Source organism: Mauremys mutica, chromosome 11 (genome assembly GCF_020497125.1).
Source record: "Mauremys mutica isolate MM-2020 ecotype Southern chromosome 11, ASM2049712v1, whole genome shotgun sequence".
Taxonomy (NCBI): Eukaryota; Metazoa; Chordata; order Testudines; family Geoemydidae; genus Mauremys; species Mauremys mutica.
This window is the reverse complement of record NC_059082.1, coordinates 21,610,573-21,631,915: the sequence shown is the minus strand read 5'-3', so window position 1 is coordinate 21,631,915 and position 21,343 is coordinate 21,610,573.

The following is a 21,343-nucleotide window of genomic DNA, read 5'->3' as shown; positions in this document are numbered from 1 at the left end:
CTGATTACTGTGTAACACCACTGTCATCAATAGGACCACACTCAATGAGACACACTAGTTGTGAAAGTTCATGTGAATTCTGAACAGTTTTTTATTTGTTATTCACAAACAACTCACCCGAGCTTCAATTCATATAGATGTTTGGGGAATGGCTATTTGAATATTGCTATTTGCATATGGAAAAGGGAATTTGTGCACCACACTCATTTTGGTTATTTGCTATTTATCATTCTCCTATTTAAAAATGATCCATTTGTCCAGTCAGGGAATGGAAACATAATATGTGATTTATGTGACCAATCACGCTACTGAAAAACAAAATGAAAAATGAAAAGCATGCAGTTCTTGAGTAACCTGCGCTGAAGTATATTTGTATCAACTGTTGATTGAACAATTATGAATGTATGAAAATTCATAAAGATCAGCAAGAACAATTCATGAACAGAAGAAAGGGTTCAATTAATCAGAACATTTGTTACAAATAATACCAGCTCTAGATGAATGGAAACTGCAAACCTAACTGTCACTTTTAGGGATAGTGATATTTCTTTTCACCAATCTCTCTCTCAAAATCCACATGCAACATAATGTAAAGCATGGGTGTGGGAGAGTTGTGAGCAAATGTTCAAATTTACAAAATACAGTAGTAAATTCCAAACTGCATATGAGTGGGATAATTTAAAAAAAAAAAGTTAACCTCAGGATTACAGGACCATGTAGTAGAAAAAGTATTCATGCATATGAAATCTCCTACTGGAATTAAGTTCTGCTTTGAGTTCTGCTGCTTCTGTAAATGATACAAAAAAAACAAAGTGCAAAAGACTTACACAGTAGCATAATTAGAGATTTACCCAGGAACAGGGCAGGAGTTGAGTACAGAGGCATTTAAGTGTAGAAAATATTTCCAGGTTTCAAGATGCATCATAGAAAGCAGGATGATGACACTTGCAATTAATGTAATATTTATAAATATTTGAATTATTAAATAATGAAATGGGAGTCTGCATTCAACAGATTGTGACATTATACAAATGAGATACATAAGTGACTTTAAAAATACTTACATTGTAATAGTTCCATTAGTATTTATAGATTGTACTACATCAGTTACTTTACATTTTGCAATATATTCTCATTTATTTTACAATAGATTAGTGGGCAGGTTTTTTTTTTATTTGGGGCTTGATGCAAAGCCTACTGAAATCAGTTAAAAGACTCAAATTGACTTCAAGGGTCTTTGGGTAGGACCTTGTCTTATGTACTTTAATTTCTGGCATTGCTCATGTAATAAAAAGCTCCATATTATGGTGAGCCCTTGCCTCAAGAATGCCCCCTTGCATCATGTTGCAGGAGTCTTCCTCTCTCCATCACCCTGTGCGGACCATCTGCCTCTGAGTAATTCAGCCCTCAGGCTGAGAAGCATCTAAATTATCTCTTTCAGGGTAACAAAAGCTCAAACTAATGTCCAGAGTGTCTCAACAAATCAGCCCTCCCTCAAGGCTCTGGTCTTCAGTCCAGGGCCGGCTCCAGGGGTTTTGCCACCCCAAGCAGCCAAAAAAAACAAACCACGATCTGCGGCAATTCAGCAGGAGGTCCTTCGCTCCGAGCGGGAGTGAGGGACCCTCCACCGAATTGCCGCCGAATACCTGAAAGTGCTGCCCTGCTCGGGAGTTGCTGCCCCAAGCACCTGCTTGATAAGCTGGTGCCTGGAGCCGGCCCTGCTTCAGTCTCCTTTTTCTAATGCTCCAGAATCTTCTCCCCTCCCCCACCCATATTGAGCACTGATCCCTCAGGCATCTGTCCTCTTGCAGACTTCTTCTGCTCTCCATGGTTCCTCCCTTCAAACTGAACTCTCTCCCCTTTCATGAGGTCCAGATGTTCATTATATTATCACCTGATGCCACCCTCCCTGCTAGCTGAGAAGCAATATCTGTTGCACCTGTGTTGTAAATAATTGGCTATTAACCCTTTCCAGCCCGTGATGGGGTTTCACCCCATCACACTCCAATAGTGACTTCAATGCAAATTGTAACTGAAATAAGATATTTGAATCAAGTATTAATTATTGGAGTGGCAGGCTTATTAATGAGATCTGCTATCAAAAGGAATCTCACGTGTCCAGAATAAAGATCCTAGATACCAGCTTAAAAGTGTCCAGGAAAGAGTTAGTTAATACCTGATGGCCTCTGAGAAATAGAAATATTGCCTCAGGAAACAGCTAATCAGCAGACATTAGTGGTCTCTCTTCTTGGCAGTCTCAGCAGAGGCCAACCACCACAACTTAGCATGGAGACGAGGGTGACCAGATAGCAAGTGTAAAAAATCAGGACAGGGGATGGGGGGTATTAGGTGCCTATATAAGAAAAAGCCCCCAAAATCAGGACTGTCCCTATACAATCGGGACATCTGGTCATCCTAATGGAGACTGAGGTGCCCTCCTCCCACTCATGCCTAGAGGCAGTACCTCCAGGTCAGGGTGAAACACAATACAGAATATCAGAGGGGCCAGACTCTGCTACTCCCCTGGACGTTCCACTGAAGCTAGATGGTCTTTCTTTAAGAATGGCATTGAAATGAAAGAATGTGAGACATAACCTGTAAAGGCAAAGAGTCCAATACTGATGGTTTGAAGAAGTTTGCTTTTCCTTGTGAAAAATGGATCGATCAATATTGCTGACAGACTTTTTCTATTAAACTTTTTTTAACTGGGGAGTCTAGACACCTCTTAGAAATCAACTGCTTTGTCATAATTACTGCAGTGAGATTCCTTTTTTGTGCTCATATTGGGTTTTATTTGCATTCTAGCCAGCGATGTATAGTAGTTCTCCGATTCATAGCACCAAGGTACTTAAAATGTTTAAGGAGTTCTGATTCCCAATACAATATCTTAACTTCAACAAAGTTGCAATAATTCTAATAGTTCATTAGAAAATGTGATGGCTTTGAAAATAAATTTCAGCAAAGATTTGGGATTACATCAGGCAACAGAAAATATCCAGCTTTCTTATTTTTTTATTTCAAAAATATATGTAAAAATGTTGTTTTAAAAACAAAACTAAACCCGAGCACAGCTACACAGGAGTACCTTGTGGCCAGTGCAATAGGTTGTCATTGTCTGATGATTTGCCTTCCCGCTGGTTGGGCCACTGATCATAGTACTCAGATGGAACTCATGCAAGACCACATGGACAATACCATACTTTGAATTTACCATGCCTCCTTGACTTGGCTTCTCCAGCCCATTTCTGTTGACGTCATCCCCATTATATATATGTAACCTTAGAGTCTTCTGCAGCATTTAAGTTAGCATGATACCAGACTGGGTTTTTCTGCTGGATCAGGTAAATCCTTGAATCCATTTATTTGTTCTCATTAAGTAACAAAGACTTCATTAACTTTAAACTTTATACTTAAGCATTTGAGCAGCTTCAATAAGCAGCTATGGAAAAGACACTTTCACATTTCTCCCAACTTCAGAAGAATTTATATTCTATCCAGTATATTTGGTACCTAAACCATATTGGGTGAAATTGGCCACTGGACAAATGGCCCATACAAGTCCTGTTCACCACCTATCTCCAACTAAAGCCTACACAAATAGAATTTAAGTGAGACTTACATGGTGAATTGTCCTTGTGTGAGCCAGCTTTCTTTATAGGGATGACTTTCACCCACTATGAACTGATGCTGATTAAAAAAAAAATCATTTGAAATGATCAGCATGTTGCAAGGATAAGCTAAAGTTATCGTGCAGTGGTCTATGTGGGCTGGGTGAGTGGTCTCTGTCCTAGTTCCTGTACTGGACAGGTGTCCTCATACAAACTGCCATGCTTAGCACTGAATTGCTTTCAGCAGAAAGGTCAATGGGTGACTATGCATGGAGGCTGCACTGTACAGGTGGTCCTTCCAGGTTTGTGGTGCAAGCTTCCCCACACAGCTCCACCAATGTCCGTGCTGTAACTTTTTAGTGTGCAAAGAGAGGACTTCACTTCCTAGAGCTGTCAATTTGGTTCCTTGCTGCTAGCACTGAAGTCATGTAAAAAATGTAAATGGCTGTTAAAAAAAACAACAACAACAACTAAAATTCAAAACCCTTCAATAGGCGGAGAGCTGGCAGCAACCTGAAGTGCTTACATGCAACCAATCATGTTACTGATGTTGCTCTCACTTAGAACCAAATTCACCTCTGCCATAAACTCCGAAACACTATTGATACCAATGGATTGGTTGGTTTTGATATCAATAGAGTTGAGCCTGCTTAGGTCAGCAGTGCAATTGGTCCTCAAAGTACATTTGACCCGGATTAGCATTTCTGAGTGGTTAGGATTGTTCAAGATATATACTGTCTGGACCTTCAACAACACTTGTGCTTTATCCTGCTTGAATTCTTCACTGGCTCCCAACAAAGACTGTGACCTACCGTGTGAAAAATTTACTGTGGAATATATGTTTGTATCTTTCCAGAAAGACTTCTGCTCTCAGGGCCACAGGAGTGGACAAGTTGCAGCAAAAAGTGCTCTTGCCCTTTTAACGTCCCAGCAACAAGCTTGACAGATGGTGCCCTTTTTCTCAGTTGGCTGAATAGCGGTCACATACAGGTGGCAAACGACAGAATTTAAATAAAGTACTGAGGAGTTGCAAAGATAATGTATAATTTCTCCAGCAAGGGACACAGTGCAAGAGATCCCTGGTTTGGGCCTCTTTAATTCAGACAGCAATTCTCTGGATTTTTTTACAGTGCTGCCATTCTATTTTCTATTTCATAACACTTTAAATTATTGTATAATTTTCAAGTAACAGTTCCCATTTTTTTACCACAATCAATTACAGTTTGAATCTCTTTCTGAAGAGAACAGTGATGATGGCATTAAATTAAAATGACTGAAGTAAAAAAACAAAACTATCACCCCCACCCCCAACCCATAATGTGGCCATTACAACAGTGTGAAGACTCAGTATAAGAAAATGTTTGATGTCTGATTTATGTTTTGCTTTCGAAATGTTCTTGGCATAAGATGAGCGAACTGGGTGTGGTGTGGAAGCAGGAATTAAAGAAAAGATAGTTGGAATGTGGTGCTGTGTATTGGTCCATAGAAGCACTGGGTAGATGTTGAAGTCATAATCAGCATCAAACCCAAATTCATCAGTTTGATAATTTCACTGTCTACTGGTTTTAAGAAGTAAACATGTCCAGCACCATAGTCCATGTGGCTAAAAACTCTTCTTTCTCTCTGGATCTGTATGCCCAACCTTTTCATACTCCAATTCCCTTTTGTGTCATTTCTTTGCAATGTTACTGATAGGCAGTATAAATCTATGTGTTTTATTAGTGTGCTCCCCAACCTGTGCAATATTGCTAGAAAGCAACTAATTCCACCACTTATTGCCCTTAATCCAATCAAATACCTCACTCAATATTAGCTCCATCATTCACTGTACTCACTGCTAGCTCTAGCTATCAGTGCACCACTGAACATTAATTTCAGTATCTTTGATAGCATTAACTGAATTCAGGTATCAAAAGGAATCAGAATTGGTCATCTAAACTGGGAAGTTCTTACAAAGCAATTGCAGATAATCCCCTTCCCCCCATCCCTTTTCCCCTTCTTCCCCCATTTAGGAAACAGAAGATCTTTTAGAACTGCATCCATAATAAAGTGGGGGGAAATATGTGGCACTCTGGAAAATGTGGGGGGAAATATGTGGCACTCTGAAGCATACACATTCAAAACTGACCTTTTTAGAAAATTAGGATCAATTCAGAGATTTTTAACTTGTAACCGTTATAATCCCTTGATTTCAACTTGTAAGTCACCTGCAAAAATGAAGCTCCAATCCAAAGAGCAATTTAATAAGCTGTTGAGAGAGTGCAACATTCATTATAAAAGCATTCAACTATGGTTAGGTTAAAAAGTCCTGACCTCACAGCAGGAGCAGTCAGGAAAGTGTGTTGCAATCATACTTCATCATCTTTATGCATCTTTGAATTGTGTAGTATGGGACATTCTCCAACAGAGGGAGAAATGTACTGAAACATAAAATGAGCTATAATTTTGCAGCACAAGGTGGTGCAAGGCTATGTGCAAAACTGAAGATTATTTTGAATGACTTAAATTAAAAGATATTACTTCTCATTGATGCTCATATTAAATGGCAATATATATCTCTGCCACTTTTGTTACCCATAATTATTGTTTTGGTAATTTTCTTTGAACCTTAATCAAATAGTTGAGAGTTTGTTTTATAGTTTTTTTTTGTTTTGTTTTTTTAATATCCATAATAATCTGGTCTAATGAGTTGCACTTTTCATTGATTGCAGTGATAGCTGTTCCTTAATTCAAAACTAAAGCTACAGTGAAATATGCTTTAAGGGAGATAGGTGATAACATTGTATGTCTAGTCATTATCACAATAATCTGCACATAAAAGTTGTAAAATAAAAAACTTACACATTGCTAAAACAAGGCAGTCTTTGATTAGAACTCTGTATGCAGAATACAGTGTACTGCATGTGGAGAAAAATGTCTCCGTGGAGCTGAACTTCATAAACTATATGGCATGGAGACACATTTTGGCATAACAGCTGTTCTTTTGTAAGGGCCCAACTCAGTTTTCTATCCCTATTTACCAAAGTGCTTAAATATACGCTTAACTTTAGGCATCAATGAGACTTGAGCAAGTGCTTACATTTTAACACATTCTTAAGTGATTTGTTGATTTAGGGAGGGATTTAAGCATGTGCTTACAGTGCTTGGCTGAATTGGGACTATAGTGCAGAGGTTTTCAGATGCTCTCGGATGAAAATGTCAGGTCAACCCAAAGACTTTGCAGCAGTAGAACTCTCACTGCAGAACTCTATAAAGTTGATCACTGCTATGTCAGCAGTTTGTTTTATTTTTAAGAGACCCTGCCAAAGGGAGGCAGGCTCTTTAAACTTTGGTGAGGCCACTTTTACTCTCAGCAGCAAAATTAACCAATATGGAAATAATTATTCTACAATAACCAAATCCTCTGTCCAGCTAGCTGCAAATGGCTGTGCTCAGCAATGAAACTAACTGCACTGGGAATATTACAAAATGACTCTTCCTGAGAGAGCAATTCATGTAACATTGTCAAATTACACAATGTCAGAGCAAGGTACTGAAGAACATATTGCGATGACAAATACATGTGCAAAGTCCTGTGACTAATGTAGTTGGTGAAGGTGGGGACTCATATTTCAGAGCAACTTGTGGGACATGTGACAGGCTATCTGGGGCTATGAATGTTGCAGGTGTTGTGCTTTCCACCTCTGAGATGGGAAGTGAACAGCTTGAGTTGGGCTCTTGTCCCTTATTCTATTGGCAATGAGCCAGTTTGGTGTACAGTAGAGGTAGTTATATTTCGAAGCTCATAGAGGAACTTAAGCTTTGCTCAGTTGGCATTGATGGCATGCTTGGACAGACAGTGTCTTGGAAAGGATAGAAAAAGTGTGTTCACATCAGAAGTGTATTGGTTTCTGGAACTGAGTTTCAAAGGAAAAAAGGCTAGATCACCACATGGGCCATTAGTTAGGATGGGAGCAGCCCTATCTGGGAAGCAGTGGCAAAAAGTCATTCAACCTTAAAAGACCTTGGGGAAGTCTCCTTGATATCTTTTTCCAAGGACTAGTAAGTAGAAAATGATGCTGGAAAACACTTTGCGAAAAATCACAGGTAATACGAATGATTCAGAAGAGATGGCAGAGGCAAGGAAAGTGATCTGTGGCCAGCTAAATGAGCCATAATTATCTGTAATCCGGTGATAAAGTTCAACATCAAGTGGTGATTATGTTGGTGTAAAACTTGGTGCTTTAAATTTCCAGTGGTTAGATGATGAGCATTTAAAGCCCAGATGCTGCAGTGATGGGTGCTTGATAGACTCATTTTCTTGGGGTATGAACCCAACTGGATCAAAAGCAAAGTATCTCCAAATTCTGCAAGTGGAACTCAGTCAAAACTCCAGACTTTCACATGGCATCCACTGAAATCATGTGAAACTGCCAATTGCTCACAATTTTAATGCAAAACTGTAACTCAACCCAGGACCAATTGAAAAGGGGCCCAAGGTCACTCAAAAGCGTTAGACTCACGTAACCTGGGTTTTAAATTTGTTACAAAACCTAAAAACAGGCAAGTTTGCATGGTTTTGTTATGAATCTTACACACCGCTCTGGTTGTGGGTCACTAGTTAGGCAAGTGGGCTGACAGACATTAAGATGGTTTTAGATCAGATGGGTTCATTACTCTGATATCTGCAGTGTGTTTTTTTTTAAATATTTAAGCTTATTTGCTGACAACAGAGATGTTTGTGCATTTTGAACTGCTAATGCTTTAATAATAGGAGAAAATCAAGACACATTATTTCTCTGACTTGATCTCTTGATGGCCTCTTAATGAGCAGAAGTGCTAACTAAATTTTCTAGTTAGGAGACCTGCTGAACTATATAGATCTCACCAAGGTGACAGTAAAAAACCTTTGCCACTAACATTGGAAATTATGTTGGGTAATAACATGTAAAGTAAAATATAACTGAACTACCTCAAGTAAAAAGGATGAAAGCAGAAGATTAGACTGTCTAGAGTGCAAATCCTGAATTAGTACCAGACCAGCAACAACACAATCTCCATCTCTAAATGTGTGCCATAGCAATGAAGGTGGAAATCCTCTCCACCTTCTTCTCAGTAGTATCCACCAACTCTCACCCATTGAGCTAGTCCACATAGTGAATCAGCTGACAGCCCCGACCTACACAAAGTCTTTCAGATGTGAAGAGCTTTCACTTATTTAACCAATAGGAGCAACAAAAGCATGGCCTTGCAAGGAGTGCGAGAGCTGAGCTTATTGCAAGAGGACAACTAACCCAGCTGCCTTTTTAAGGTTTAACATTCTCTACAACAGGACCCTGATTATGTATTGCCTTATCAGGAGGAGACTAGACCAGGCTTGACCATATTAAGGTCTAAATGCAGGACTCACCTCTTCAACTCTCTACCTCCAGAACTAGGCCTTAGTAGTGAGACTTGGAGGAAAAGTGAAAACAAGAGAAGGAGAAAAGAGCAAAACAACATGAGAAGAGTAAAAGGAGGACAAGGGGGAAAAGAGCCAATAGAGCCCTTTTGGAGCATGCTCAGTGCTGCCTTTAAATTGCGCTGTCCATTGCTCAGAAACCAGCAGTGTGACAGGCAGCTTAGAAATACCTGCAGAAGATAGGAACGCTATTGTCCTGTCTTTCTGAATTGTCAGAATCCCACCCAAGCTTCCATGCAATCCAATACCAAGGCCCACAGGTTACTTCACTCTCCGTTCCACCTCCACTACACCATAGTCTCACTAAAATGAGAATAAAATCCATAGCAACATGTTCAATGTAAAGATATGATTATATTGTCCCTTTATTACTAAGGCATGATGGAAGGGAGATAGGTGTTGAGCTCATGTGAAAGATTCCGTGGCAGAGGTCATTGGACTTGCATGGAAATCATGAGGATGAGTGGAAATTCAGTTAGGATGGTATAATTTGGTTACTTTTTTTTTTTTGGTATGTGTTGCTAAAAGTGGTGTATTGAACAAATGAAGTTGCTCTTGGAAAAAATGAGCAGTGCTTTCATTTTGCATTTGTTTCCTTTAATGCATTTTTTGTCTTCACCACTTTTCTTTCCTGTACAGCATAGCAGAGTTTGGCAAATATTTTTCCTATAATCCTATTGACTGCTAACCAAGAGCTCTGATAATCCGAGTCCATTTAGCATCTACTACTCAGCTTCATGTTTTGCATACTCTATCTGAGCGCTTGAAACAAATAAATTTTTGTACTGCAAAAGTATTCCAGCAAACATTGAGTTTCCCTGAAAGTTCGACTTTAATAGGTAGAAGCTCTCATAATGAAACAGGGCCAGAGAGATTAAGTAAGGCAGGATTTTCAATTCCAAATTAAAAAAAATCCTCTTTGCTTAATATTTTATACATCAAAAGTCAAAGAAAAGTAACTTAATGAGATATCTTAGGCAAAAAGCCACTAGAGACAGAGACCCAAGTACTTGTTTCACCCACGTGATTCCCGTGCTCCTCATACTGTACAGTACAGCAGAAATCACATGTAATCTAAATCTATTTTAAAATTTAACCAAGAAAAGTCCAGTAGTATTAATCTAATTAATAAATGGAGACTATAATATGCAGTTAATGCTGTTCACCCTGATCCACTGTGATTTACAATATCTGGCATGTACATTGAAGGCTTGGCTAAAAAGACATGATAAGCATTTAACTAAATGTATAGCAGTCACATCAGATACCATTAGGAGTTCTTACCTTCAGACCTTCATTTCTCTCTTATCAGGAAACACTATGATCTTCAACATTGACAGTTTGTCTGACTGCCAACTTGGCAACTTGCCAACTTTCCCCTCCAGTCAAAGATTTCATATGCTTCTTAATGCTCTTTTCCTTCCATTTTATTCGAGCAACTATATGATCAATTTTAAACACTGGTAACTGGAACTATAAAATGCACTGACAGGGAACTAATTCTACAAATATAAATGATCAAATAATTCCATAAACTTTCTCATGTCCCTTTTGGAAAATTGTCTACTAACTAGTGACAACTGCTGTTTTTAAAAAAACAACATACAATTATATTAGCTATCAAACAATTTGTTTTTCATGCAACACAAGTCCACAACTAAAGCTATAAATTAAAGAGATAGTTGTCCTTATTCTTATGGCTCAGTTATGGCATTTCTTAGCATAATTCATCCCTATTATGAGACAAATATAAGTAGTACATAAAACACCAGCATAGAATTACGTCTAATAATTGTCTAAATCATGCCAGCTTTATCAAGTTATTGGTGTGAGATGTATTTTGACTATGCAGAATAGCTAACCATTCAGAGTAGGTCTTGATAATTTGTTCAGTATCAAAATAATTCAGACTATGTAACAATTACTCAAATTTCTACATATTTGGATGCCCAAAATAAGTTATCTTTCATCCAGAAGAATCCTGTAATGTATAAATTACAGTACACACACACGGGCCCTAGTTCCCTGAACTGACCTACGTGTGCTCTGGGCAGGACTAAATAGGGCTGCAAACAGATTACACCTCTTTGTGTTTCCCCAAAGCCTGGAGCAGCCACAGTCAGATCTGGCTCTGACATAAGTTAGAATAGCCTCCAGGCTGCTCTAACTTATTTCTGGCTGCACACAATCCAAAGGTGCAGTCTTGGCAGCGGGAAATTGCTGGAGTATAAATATGCTCTGACCATGTACTTGTTCCTCCTGAAGCACACCCTGTTCTGCAGGCTTGCAGGTTGTGTGGGCTCGTACCTTTTCTACCCCATCCATGGATTGCTTCTGTCCGGGGGGAATTCTTCCATGGTGGATCCACCAGGTCTCTAGCTGCTTTCTGACATCAGTGTCTTGCAAAGCAGTTGGAGCAGAGCCAAGACTTGGGCCCATATGTTTTTTTATGTTGCTACTGGTGAGCAAGGTAACTGTCTTTGAGAAGTTAAAAGAGAATGCAAACTAAGCAGCGAGGAATAGTAATTGGAAATAGAATTGCTTGTTCCAAGTTTCAATGGGATATTTCACATTCTTACTCTTGCATGGAGCTGATTAGATATTAAAAGCTGGAAGGTATTAAACTATAAACAAAGCCATTTTGATCATGAGCCACTTCAGAAACAGGCTATTAAGTTGTGTTCCTCAAGAAAAGGAGAAGTCATTGAGCAAGAAAGCTAATGATAAAGCTGTGTTTACCATGACAAAACAATTCTTTACACTCTTGTTGCTACTGCTGGCCTCCCTTCTCTTGTGCGCTCTCCTGTACCTACAAGCACCTGTGCATACCACATAAAAAAGAACTGTTCTCAGTATTCCTACCAGCTGACCTAACAAACACTAATTTGCTACCTGACAAAGGTTGCTTATCACAATTATCCATGTAGGGGACTGGACTAGTTAACTTTTTGAGGGTCCCTTCCAGTCCTATGATTCTATCTTACTAATAAACACATGTCTGGCCACACATTGGGAATGTGTTGTGCAGATGAGAGTAGCAACTGTTTTTTTTTAATCTGGCACATTGCTGATGCATTGAAGTCAGACAGGGAGCATCTCAGTGACAGAAGCTGATATCTTGGCAGTCATCATGCATAAAACTCTAGCCTCGTATTTTTGAGGGTACCTAAGTGAGTCCTTGTTCAGAGCAAAAGAAATATGTGAACCCAGTTTTATTGTCTTTGGCCATTGCCCTCACATATAGCTAGAGCAAGAGAGAAGGAGCTGGTGAAGCAAAGAAGAGAGAAAAAGTGAAAGAGTGGAAAAGGGAAGAAGAATAAAGGTGAAATATGCAGTTTGCTCATTTGATAAATACATGATATAGGTAAGAAGATGATTCAGCTAGTTTCTCAGAGACACTGTGGAAGGAATGGATCCTTAGGAAAACTTTGTGGCCTTGATTTTGTACTCATACTGGTGTAACAGTAGTAGACCAGATCCTAAACTCAGAATAGGTCCATTGAAGACTGTAGAATGACACGAATTTACACAAGCTGAGGATCTGACCCAGGTGGGAATTAACCTGAAGCAAAGCTGGTGGAAGTGAGATGAGAATTAGACCCTGTATCTTTACTTAGCTCAAGTCCTTGAGCAAAGAGATGGCCATATATGCATAATGTTGAAGCACTGCATTTAGCATTCCTTGGCCTAAAGGATGACCACAGTGATGAAAAGACATGAAGAAGGAAATGGGTGGGGCAGACCCTCTAAGCTAGTAAGACTAAGGAATTTTTTTAATTGCTTAAGGCAAATAAGGGTTGATGGAAAGAGCTTTGATCTAGGGAAAGCTGAACAATACCTTACAATTTTGCTACTATATTAAAATAATGAATCTGTTAGGAATTGTCATACATTGTTTCTTTAGTGAGACAACTTGTATTTCAGTTAAGCCATACAATTTGTAACAAGGTCTCTTTCTGTTTAAAAACGAAACCAAACCCTCCACTGTTATCCGCCTCCAATTTTTTTGTATATAAAAAGAACTACATTTGTGTAGCTCCAGTGCATCTGAAGGGCTAGTTTTATTGTGTAAATGTATCTAAATAATCCTTCAACTATAATTTATGTACATCATTTTTGTCAGGTATGTATTGATTACAATTCTATTGAATGTCCGTTTTCTCTAGAGATGCATGGAACAGAGCAAGGAGCTGATCCTCCTATTAGAGCTCTATTAAGCTGTAATGATCTGCAGCTTTGCATACCACAGAAGCTGCGTAAGGTCATGGATCTTGGGAATGGAGCAAGCTGGCCTATTCAGAAGAAAGGTTGGCCACTCTGTGGAAGCATTTTTCTTTGTTTTCACAGCTCGGAGTCACCCTGATCCACAGGTGGAGAGTGTTCAGGGAACTCAACTTTGCACTCAGTTGTGATACTTTCCCCATGATACTGAAAGTTTTTAAACGTAGGCACTTACTCCGGGGAATAACTGGAGTGCGGCATTTCCCTAGCTGCTGTGCACCCCCCCCGCCCCACATCAGCCCATTCAAGTTTCTGACCCAGTTTGACTCAATTCTGCAAATGCTTTTATTTTAAAAATCTGCTTTTAACACATAGATGTCTTCCCCCAGTTAGTTACAGTAAGTCAGACAGCCTGGTTTGGCTTTTCTTCAAAGGCAGGAAGGGCAAGATCCCCTAGAGCCATCATTTGTTTGACATATTTTTAAAAGTTGCTCTGGCTCATGGGCAGCAGGAATAATAGGCCAAGGAAGGCTAAACCTTTCCTGGTGCAACTGCTGCCGGATACCTGGGCTGTGGCTCCATCCCCTTCCCTGAGGCCCACACTGCCTTCTCTCCTCCACCCCACCCCCAGAGGTCCCCGCCGCTTGCCATGTCCCTCCGCCCCGCCCCTCCCCTCCCCCACGGGGGTGAGGGAGTGAGGAGGGATGCAGGGAGCCAGCAGTGGGTGAGGGGGTCCAGCAGGGGAGTGAGGAGGCGAGTGGCGGGTGAGGGGGGGTGAGGAGGCAGCAAGTGGCAGATGGGCATCTCGTGGCAGGTGGGGGGGTGAGGAGGGATGCAGTGGCGGTGCAGGGGCGGGCAGAGCAGGGAAAGGGCGGGGCTTGGGGTGGGGTAGGGGTGGAGTGTGGGTGGGGCCAAGGGTGGAAGAGGCAGGACAGGGAACTACACTCCCCCAGGGGGAGCTTCACATGCCATCCGTGCTCTGGCTTTGTTATTGCTGTTGTTTATTATTTGTATTACAGTAGTGCCCCAAAACCCAAGTCAAAATCCGGGACCTACTGGGGGCAACTAGTTTCTGTATAAACACAAAGCAAATGTCAGTTGGTGCCCTGAAGAAGTTACACTCTGTGTGTAATCAGTAGTGATTCTTGGCAGCTGTTTTAGGTCCTCTGCAAATAAACAACATTAGTTTGTCCCTTGCCATCTGTGCACGCTCAGTAGGCAACCGTGAATCTCTTACTATATGCAGTTTGGGATGGTAGCTGACAGCAAAGGGAGGGATTCTCCCTCCTTCTATGACCACTACTGTTGTGGCAACTTAAAGCAGATGTAAATGCCCGAGAGCCCTTCTGGGGATGATTTCTTCAGGGCCGGAACTGAGATGGACCATGGCAGGTGGTTTTGCAGGTTCCTCCCCATGAGCCCTGTTGCAGAGCATGCCAAGAGGTGGGGCTATGGGAGATGGAGACTTTGGGTGGTGTTACAATTTGTCTTTGGGCTGCAACTCTGACTTAAGCTATGTTAGTCCCTTCTCCCCAGAGGTGATTTTGTTACAAAATCTCTCTAGAGATGTTAGCCTGGTAAGTTAGGGAATGTCTAAACTACCCGCTGGATTGGTGGGCAGCGATTGATCCAGCTGGGATCAATTTATCGTGTCTAATCTAGACTCGATAAATTGACCCCCCGAGCGCTCTCCCGTCGACTCCTGTACTCCACCACCACAAGAGGCACAGGCAAAGTCAATGGGGGAGCGGCAGCAGTCGACTCACTGCAGTGAAGACACCGCGGTGAGTAGGTCTAAGTACATCGACTTCAGCTACGTTATTCACATAGCTGAAGTTGTGAAATTTAGATCGATTTCCCCCTCACCCCCCAGTGTAGGCCTAAGGGAAGCAGGCCTAGCTGGGTATTATGAGGCACTGACTCCCAGTGTCTGTCTAGAGCAAAATATGATTAGTATCCATAGTGCTGAGCCATGTAGCTCTGTGGCTCTGCATATCAGAACTGATTTTGTTTTGTCTTGAGTTTTGACTGCCACCCTGAAAAGGGAGGTTGGATTAAAAGAACATTTGGGATATATATCCAGAGGCAACAACTGCCCCTGATTAACCTAATTTGGTGAATGAGCATCACTTTGCTACAGAAATATAACATTAAATTTGATACTCTGTAAGAATTCAAAAGAGAGGCGCTTGACAAGGGGAGTTTGACATTTGCTTGTGGTTTATTTGTTTGACAAAGAGGCAGGTTTGTAGGTTGTAATGGAATTCTTAATAAATACCAGTGGATTCACGTTTTCATGTTTCTATTTATAAGATAGAGAGCACATGTTATTTTGTACTGAAGCATGCATAACCCACACTATCTCAGGATGGTGCTGTAGCCCCTTTACTGGAGACTGGGTCACGTATTAAAGTTGCTGAAGCTTATATAGCCTTGCCATATAAGAATACACTGTCATATAAGCCTTGCCATATAAGAATACACTGGATAATACACTGTCTCTCTTAGCTCCAGCAGTACAGACTTACGCTTTTAAATTCTGAGGCTTTGGGTTCAATCCTTGTTCCTGATGTGTGTTACACTTGCATGTGTTAGCTGCTATTATGCATGCAGCTAATTAAACTAATACATGTAGGTCAGGGGTGGGCAAACTACACCCCAGGGGCCACATCCAGCCCTTCAGATGTTTTAATCCGGGCCTTGAGCTCCTGCCGGGGAGCAGGGTTGGGAGCTTGCTTCACACGGCTCCCAGAAGCAGCGGCATGTCCTCCCCTGGCTCCTATGTGTAGGGGCAGCCAGGGGGCTTCGCACACTGCCCCCGCCCCAAGCGCCGCCCCTGCAGCTCCCATTGGCCGGCAAACGGGGCCAATGGGAGCTGCAGGGGTGACACCTGCAGACGGGGCTGTGTGCATAGCCGCGTGGCCGCACCTCTGTGTAGGAGCCAGAGGGGGGACATGCGGCTGCTTCTGGGAGCTTCTTGAGATAAGCACCACCCGGAGCCTGCACCACTGACCCCATCCTGTGCCCCAACCCTTTGCCCCAGCCCCGATCCCCCTCCCACCCTGCAAACCCCTCAGTTCCACCCTCCTGGATCCCAGAGCCCTCATCCCCCCCCACCCACATCCCTTCCCCATCCCGGAGCCCCCTCCTGCACCCTGAACTCCTCATCTGGCCTCACTCCAGAGCCTGCACCCCCAGCCGGAGCCCTCACCCCCTCCCGCACCTCAAGCCCCAATGGCATGAGCATTCATGGCCCACCATACAATTTTCATACCCAGATGTGGCCCTCGGGCCAAAAAGTTTGCCCTACCCGTGATGTGCATCCTGGTTGCACTTCCATTGAAATTAATAGAATACTTTCATTGACTTTAACACAGCCATGACCATGGCCTCTATATTTTAATGAAAAATTAATTTGCTCATTTCTTGGGATCTGTTTTCTCATTGACAGTATAAGTAGGAATGTACACATTTTTCCATTCATTAGTATTAGACATTGTCTACACTGGAGGCTTCAACCATTGGTAGCCAGTCACTGGTATAACTGAACCAGAACAAATCCTTCTAAATAGTGCTTTGCTCCGGGGAAGTTCATCCTGGCTTGAAACCAGACCCCTGTTTGTTTGTAAGGATTCCTGCTATAAAAAGCAAAACATCTTATTTTATTTTTAAATTAAAATTGACTTTTTTGGAAATTATGAACACAAATATTAGCAAACGATATGGTGATCAAGTCCCTTATAAACACAAAATGATCTAGAAACATAGAATATCAGGGTTGGAAGGGATCTCAGGATAGGGTGACCAGATGGTAAGGGGAAAATATCAGGACCGCTGCGGGGTGGGGGGGGTTATTTTTTATTTTTTTTACACTCACCCGACTGGGTCTTTGGTGGCAATTCAGCAGAGAGTCCTTCAGTCGCGGACGGTGTTCGGCAGTATTTTGGCAGCAGGTAATAAACCTTGCTGACAAAGATAGAAGCACCTACCACCAAAATGTCGCCGAAGACCATCCGTGACTGAAGGACTCTCCGCTGAATTGCCGCCGAAGACCAGGAAACAAAATATCGGGACAAATACATCTTGACCGTACTTCGATTGGGACACGGGACAAACTCCTCAAAATCAGGACAGTCACGAATTTATCAGAATGTCTGGTCACCCTATCTTAGGAGATCATCTAGTCCAACCCCCTGCTCAAAGCAGGACCAATCCTCGGACAGATTTTTGCCCCAGACCCCTAAATGGCCCCCTCAAGGATTGAACTCACAACCCTGGGTCTAACAGGCCAGTGCTCAAACCACTGAGATAAATCTATAACAATGCAGAGGAAATCTTACATTTTTTTCTAATTATACCTTGGCCTAAAGACTGGTGAATTATTTCTAGGATGCATATTCTTCATATCAAATGTTTTCTTTCCTAAATATGACCATAAAGATCTGTATAAACTGATCGATGTTATAGAAATTGCCACTGCGCTGCACAGCAGTATCACTGCCTGCCACCATGATCAACATAACCTCTTATTTCATGCCTGAACAACTACCAGGACAACTCGCATGAAAAATGCTAACATGGTTCTTATTTGTTCAAGATTTGACCTTGACTTTTTGTTGTACATCTGGAGGCAGTTTTTCCTGCTTCAGGGAACTCAAGGAAATGACTTGGAGAAATCAAAGTTGAATATTCATTTCTCTTCCATATTTTGCTTTTGGAGTAATGCACCTCACACTTGCAGAAAATCCAATGAAGAAATTTTGTTGGTTTCATTTACATTGCATTCACAGTTTACTTGGGAAAAGATGTATGCTGATATTTTCTGATATTTCTGCACCAGCAAACACTAGAGTTAATGGTGCAAACTGACTTCCATTATAACCCTCTGTTTTTTCACTTATACATTTATGAAAACTTCTTACTGACTCAAACTGCCATGATTAGTCTCAGCTCTGAAGTTCTGAGGAAGGTCTCAGTTAAATCAAGTCAGCTATTTATACAAATGGGAAGATGATACACGCTTCCCATTCATTTTTTAATTTGTTGTATTTATTTTACTTTTGTACACAAATAACTTGAAAAAAGTTAAGCATGTGCTTAAGAACCTTGGTGAATCATGGGTATTGCTTAACAATAATGCACTCAGCACTGCTCCCTCCTTCTGGGGTCAAATAATTACCTGTGTCTGTCTTTTTCCTTCTTTAGAAGAAGAAGAAGAAGAAGGGGGTATGGGGGGTGGGGGAATGGGACAAAACTAGCCATTGATTGTATCAGCCCTTAATATTCACAGTATCTGGTAACGAGTGTGTCCCTTCATTTTGTTTAGGAACGCAGTCAGCTATCCATCCATGGGTCCCCAATTTAGCTATCTGATGAGTTAAGGATGATAATGATCCCTTCAGAGTGGATTATTTTAGCAGAGGAAGTGGGTTATCACTCATTTGTTTGATATAATATATTTGGACTTTCTGTAACACTATGAAGTAGTTTCTCCTTAGAATATTGGGGTTATTTTACCCAGAGCATAGTTGCAAAATTCATGTTCTTTGAGTTCTTTAAGTTTTAATCTGTTACCTTTAGTATTAATCATTTCTAATAATAGTGTTTTGGAAAGAGAACTGGGGAGGAATTTACAAACTTCATGATATTCAACAAAAGACATTTCTTATTTTTAATATGAGTCAATTCTGATCGTAACAGTGGTGTGTCACTTGTTTGCTTCAAACTTGCTAATGCCGTAGTCCTAAATTATTGAAGAATTTAATTTCATTGTGACAGTGGGTTTCACAGTAAGTGTTAAAACCTTTAAATCATTCATCTCTATCTACCTTTTGAGTAGAAAAGGGTATACCAACCTGAGGGGAAGTTAATTTGCTGCTATTACTTTCCTTAAATAGAAAACCTAGTATAGCTAGAACTGATTTTTGTCCAGTTCCCAATTTTTAAGTATTTCCACACAAGTTTAACTTATTCCTCTGACCCATCTCAGACTGACATGATGTCCTAGGTAATTGTTCTGGATATTTATTCTTTTAATAAATGATTGCTGGATGGGAAGAAATTGTTTTGGGATCCTCCTTTCTGATATGGAAGGGTTTGTTTTTCGTCTGGTGGTGGACTGTAAACTATAGGATTAGAAAGTCCTCTCTGCAAACAGGAAACCCATCCCGTTCATTTTCAATGGAAGGTTATTCTGAGGATTGTTTCTTCAAGCATCTGTACGTCCACTTTTCAAGTGATGCTTCCCATTTCAACACTTTCCCATCTCTACTTGCACTTTGTTTTTTGTTTATGATGGCAAAGAATTTCCACCATTCTCTATCAATGGCCTCATGTTCAGTTTTCAATGGACTACTGTCAGCAAATATCAAAATTCCTTTAATCATGTGCTGTCCTTGGGAGATGGCTGTTAAGTGACAGTAAATATCACATAGCCGTCCTTTAATCAGTGCTTTTTCCACCAAGACTTGCTGTGGAAATCTGCCAGGTGGCAAAGGCAGCCAGCATTAACAATGTTTTGATTCATGGCTTTGAGTCTTGACAAAACAGGATTATTTTTTCCCCTAGCACTGCATCAGCAATGAGTGAACTGAAGGCCACTAGGCTGCTGACTGGTAAGGCAAACTTTTTCAATGTGTCTGTCAGGCTGTCAAACATTTCTGTGCTTGCTACAGACAAGCACTGAGGCATGCCTACAAAACAAATAAATGATTTGGCCTGCTCTTCATATTAAAAAAGCAGGGGAAAAAATTTGACCCCAGCAACTAGCAGCTTGTCATCCTCAGGCTCTGAACTTTGGTCCATATTTATAAAGTTTTCTGTTGGCATGCAGTGCTTAGTTCTTGCTGTTTTGCACAAGAGATATCATCAGCAATACAGGTGGTTTTCATTGCTCTGCAGCTCCAATTTTTATCTCATTTCTAGGCCTGCACTATACTACTTCAAAAGATTCATAATGCAATTTGACCAGCAGATAAAATGTTGTACTCAGCTCACATACTAAAATATCTCCTCACCATCTGTGACCTCTGAATGAGTCTGTACCACAAAATAATGTTTCTGCACTGAAAGTGTTTTACACATGCAGAATGTCTCTACAGATCATGTGCATAGTGCCAGTTGTCAAATTGTTCCCACATGCAGCATGATAGCAACAAGTATTTCCTTTTCACTTAAAGCCACCCAGTTTAAATCTGATTTCCAGATGTTCTGAAATATTATTCTACTAACTATTCTCTTTCTTACTGGGCTGTGTGTGTGTGTGTGTGTGTATCTTTTTTGTTTGTTTGTTTGTTTTGTTGGGTTTAGCTGTTGACAGCATCCACACTCATGCTGTCTCTGACAAGAACTAGATTGCCTCACATGCAATGTAACCCACTTGTAAAGCTACAGGATGTCTGCAGCCAAGTTTCTAGCCTGTCTGGAAAGACTACTTTTGTTGACAGAAATTATTGTGATCATTGGGTAGGCAGCACAGCTGTGCCCTTCTATAGCTTTGCTTTCAGACTGTATGACCATTGTTGTTTAATTTTTTCCTCTGGCACCCCGTTACTATTCTGGATCTCAACCATGGCCCTTGCTAGTTCAGTTCTAATTTTTTTCCTGTCCTTTATTACTGACATCCAGAGCAGTCGTCTTTGTCTGACCTGAGTGCTCCCCCAGTTGGCAGCATGCCCCAGATTCTACTTTAATCAGTCCCACAAACTAGAACTGGTTGAAACCTGCAGTTTGTGTGTGTGTATTTCACTTTATGAATGTTTTGATGATTTTACATTTTCATCTCAAATTTTCATTTACATTTTCTCTCACTCTTCCCCTCTCCTCCCCAGAAAAACAGGTGAGGGGTTAAAAAAACAAAAACACCCAATTTCTCTCACTTTGTAATATTTTTTTCATTACAACAAAAAGTCAAAGTGTTACTTTGTGTCATTGTCTCTTACTTAGAGAGGAAAAAGTTAAAAAGTGAGTGTGACTTTTAAAAGTGAAAATGTAACTTTCTCACTTTTTAACTTTTATGAAAACTTTTCATCACATATTACCTGGTGGAGAAAGGGAAAAGTTCAAAAGTGTGTGT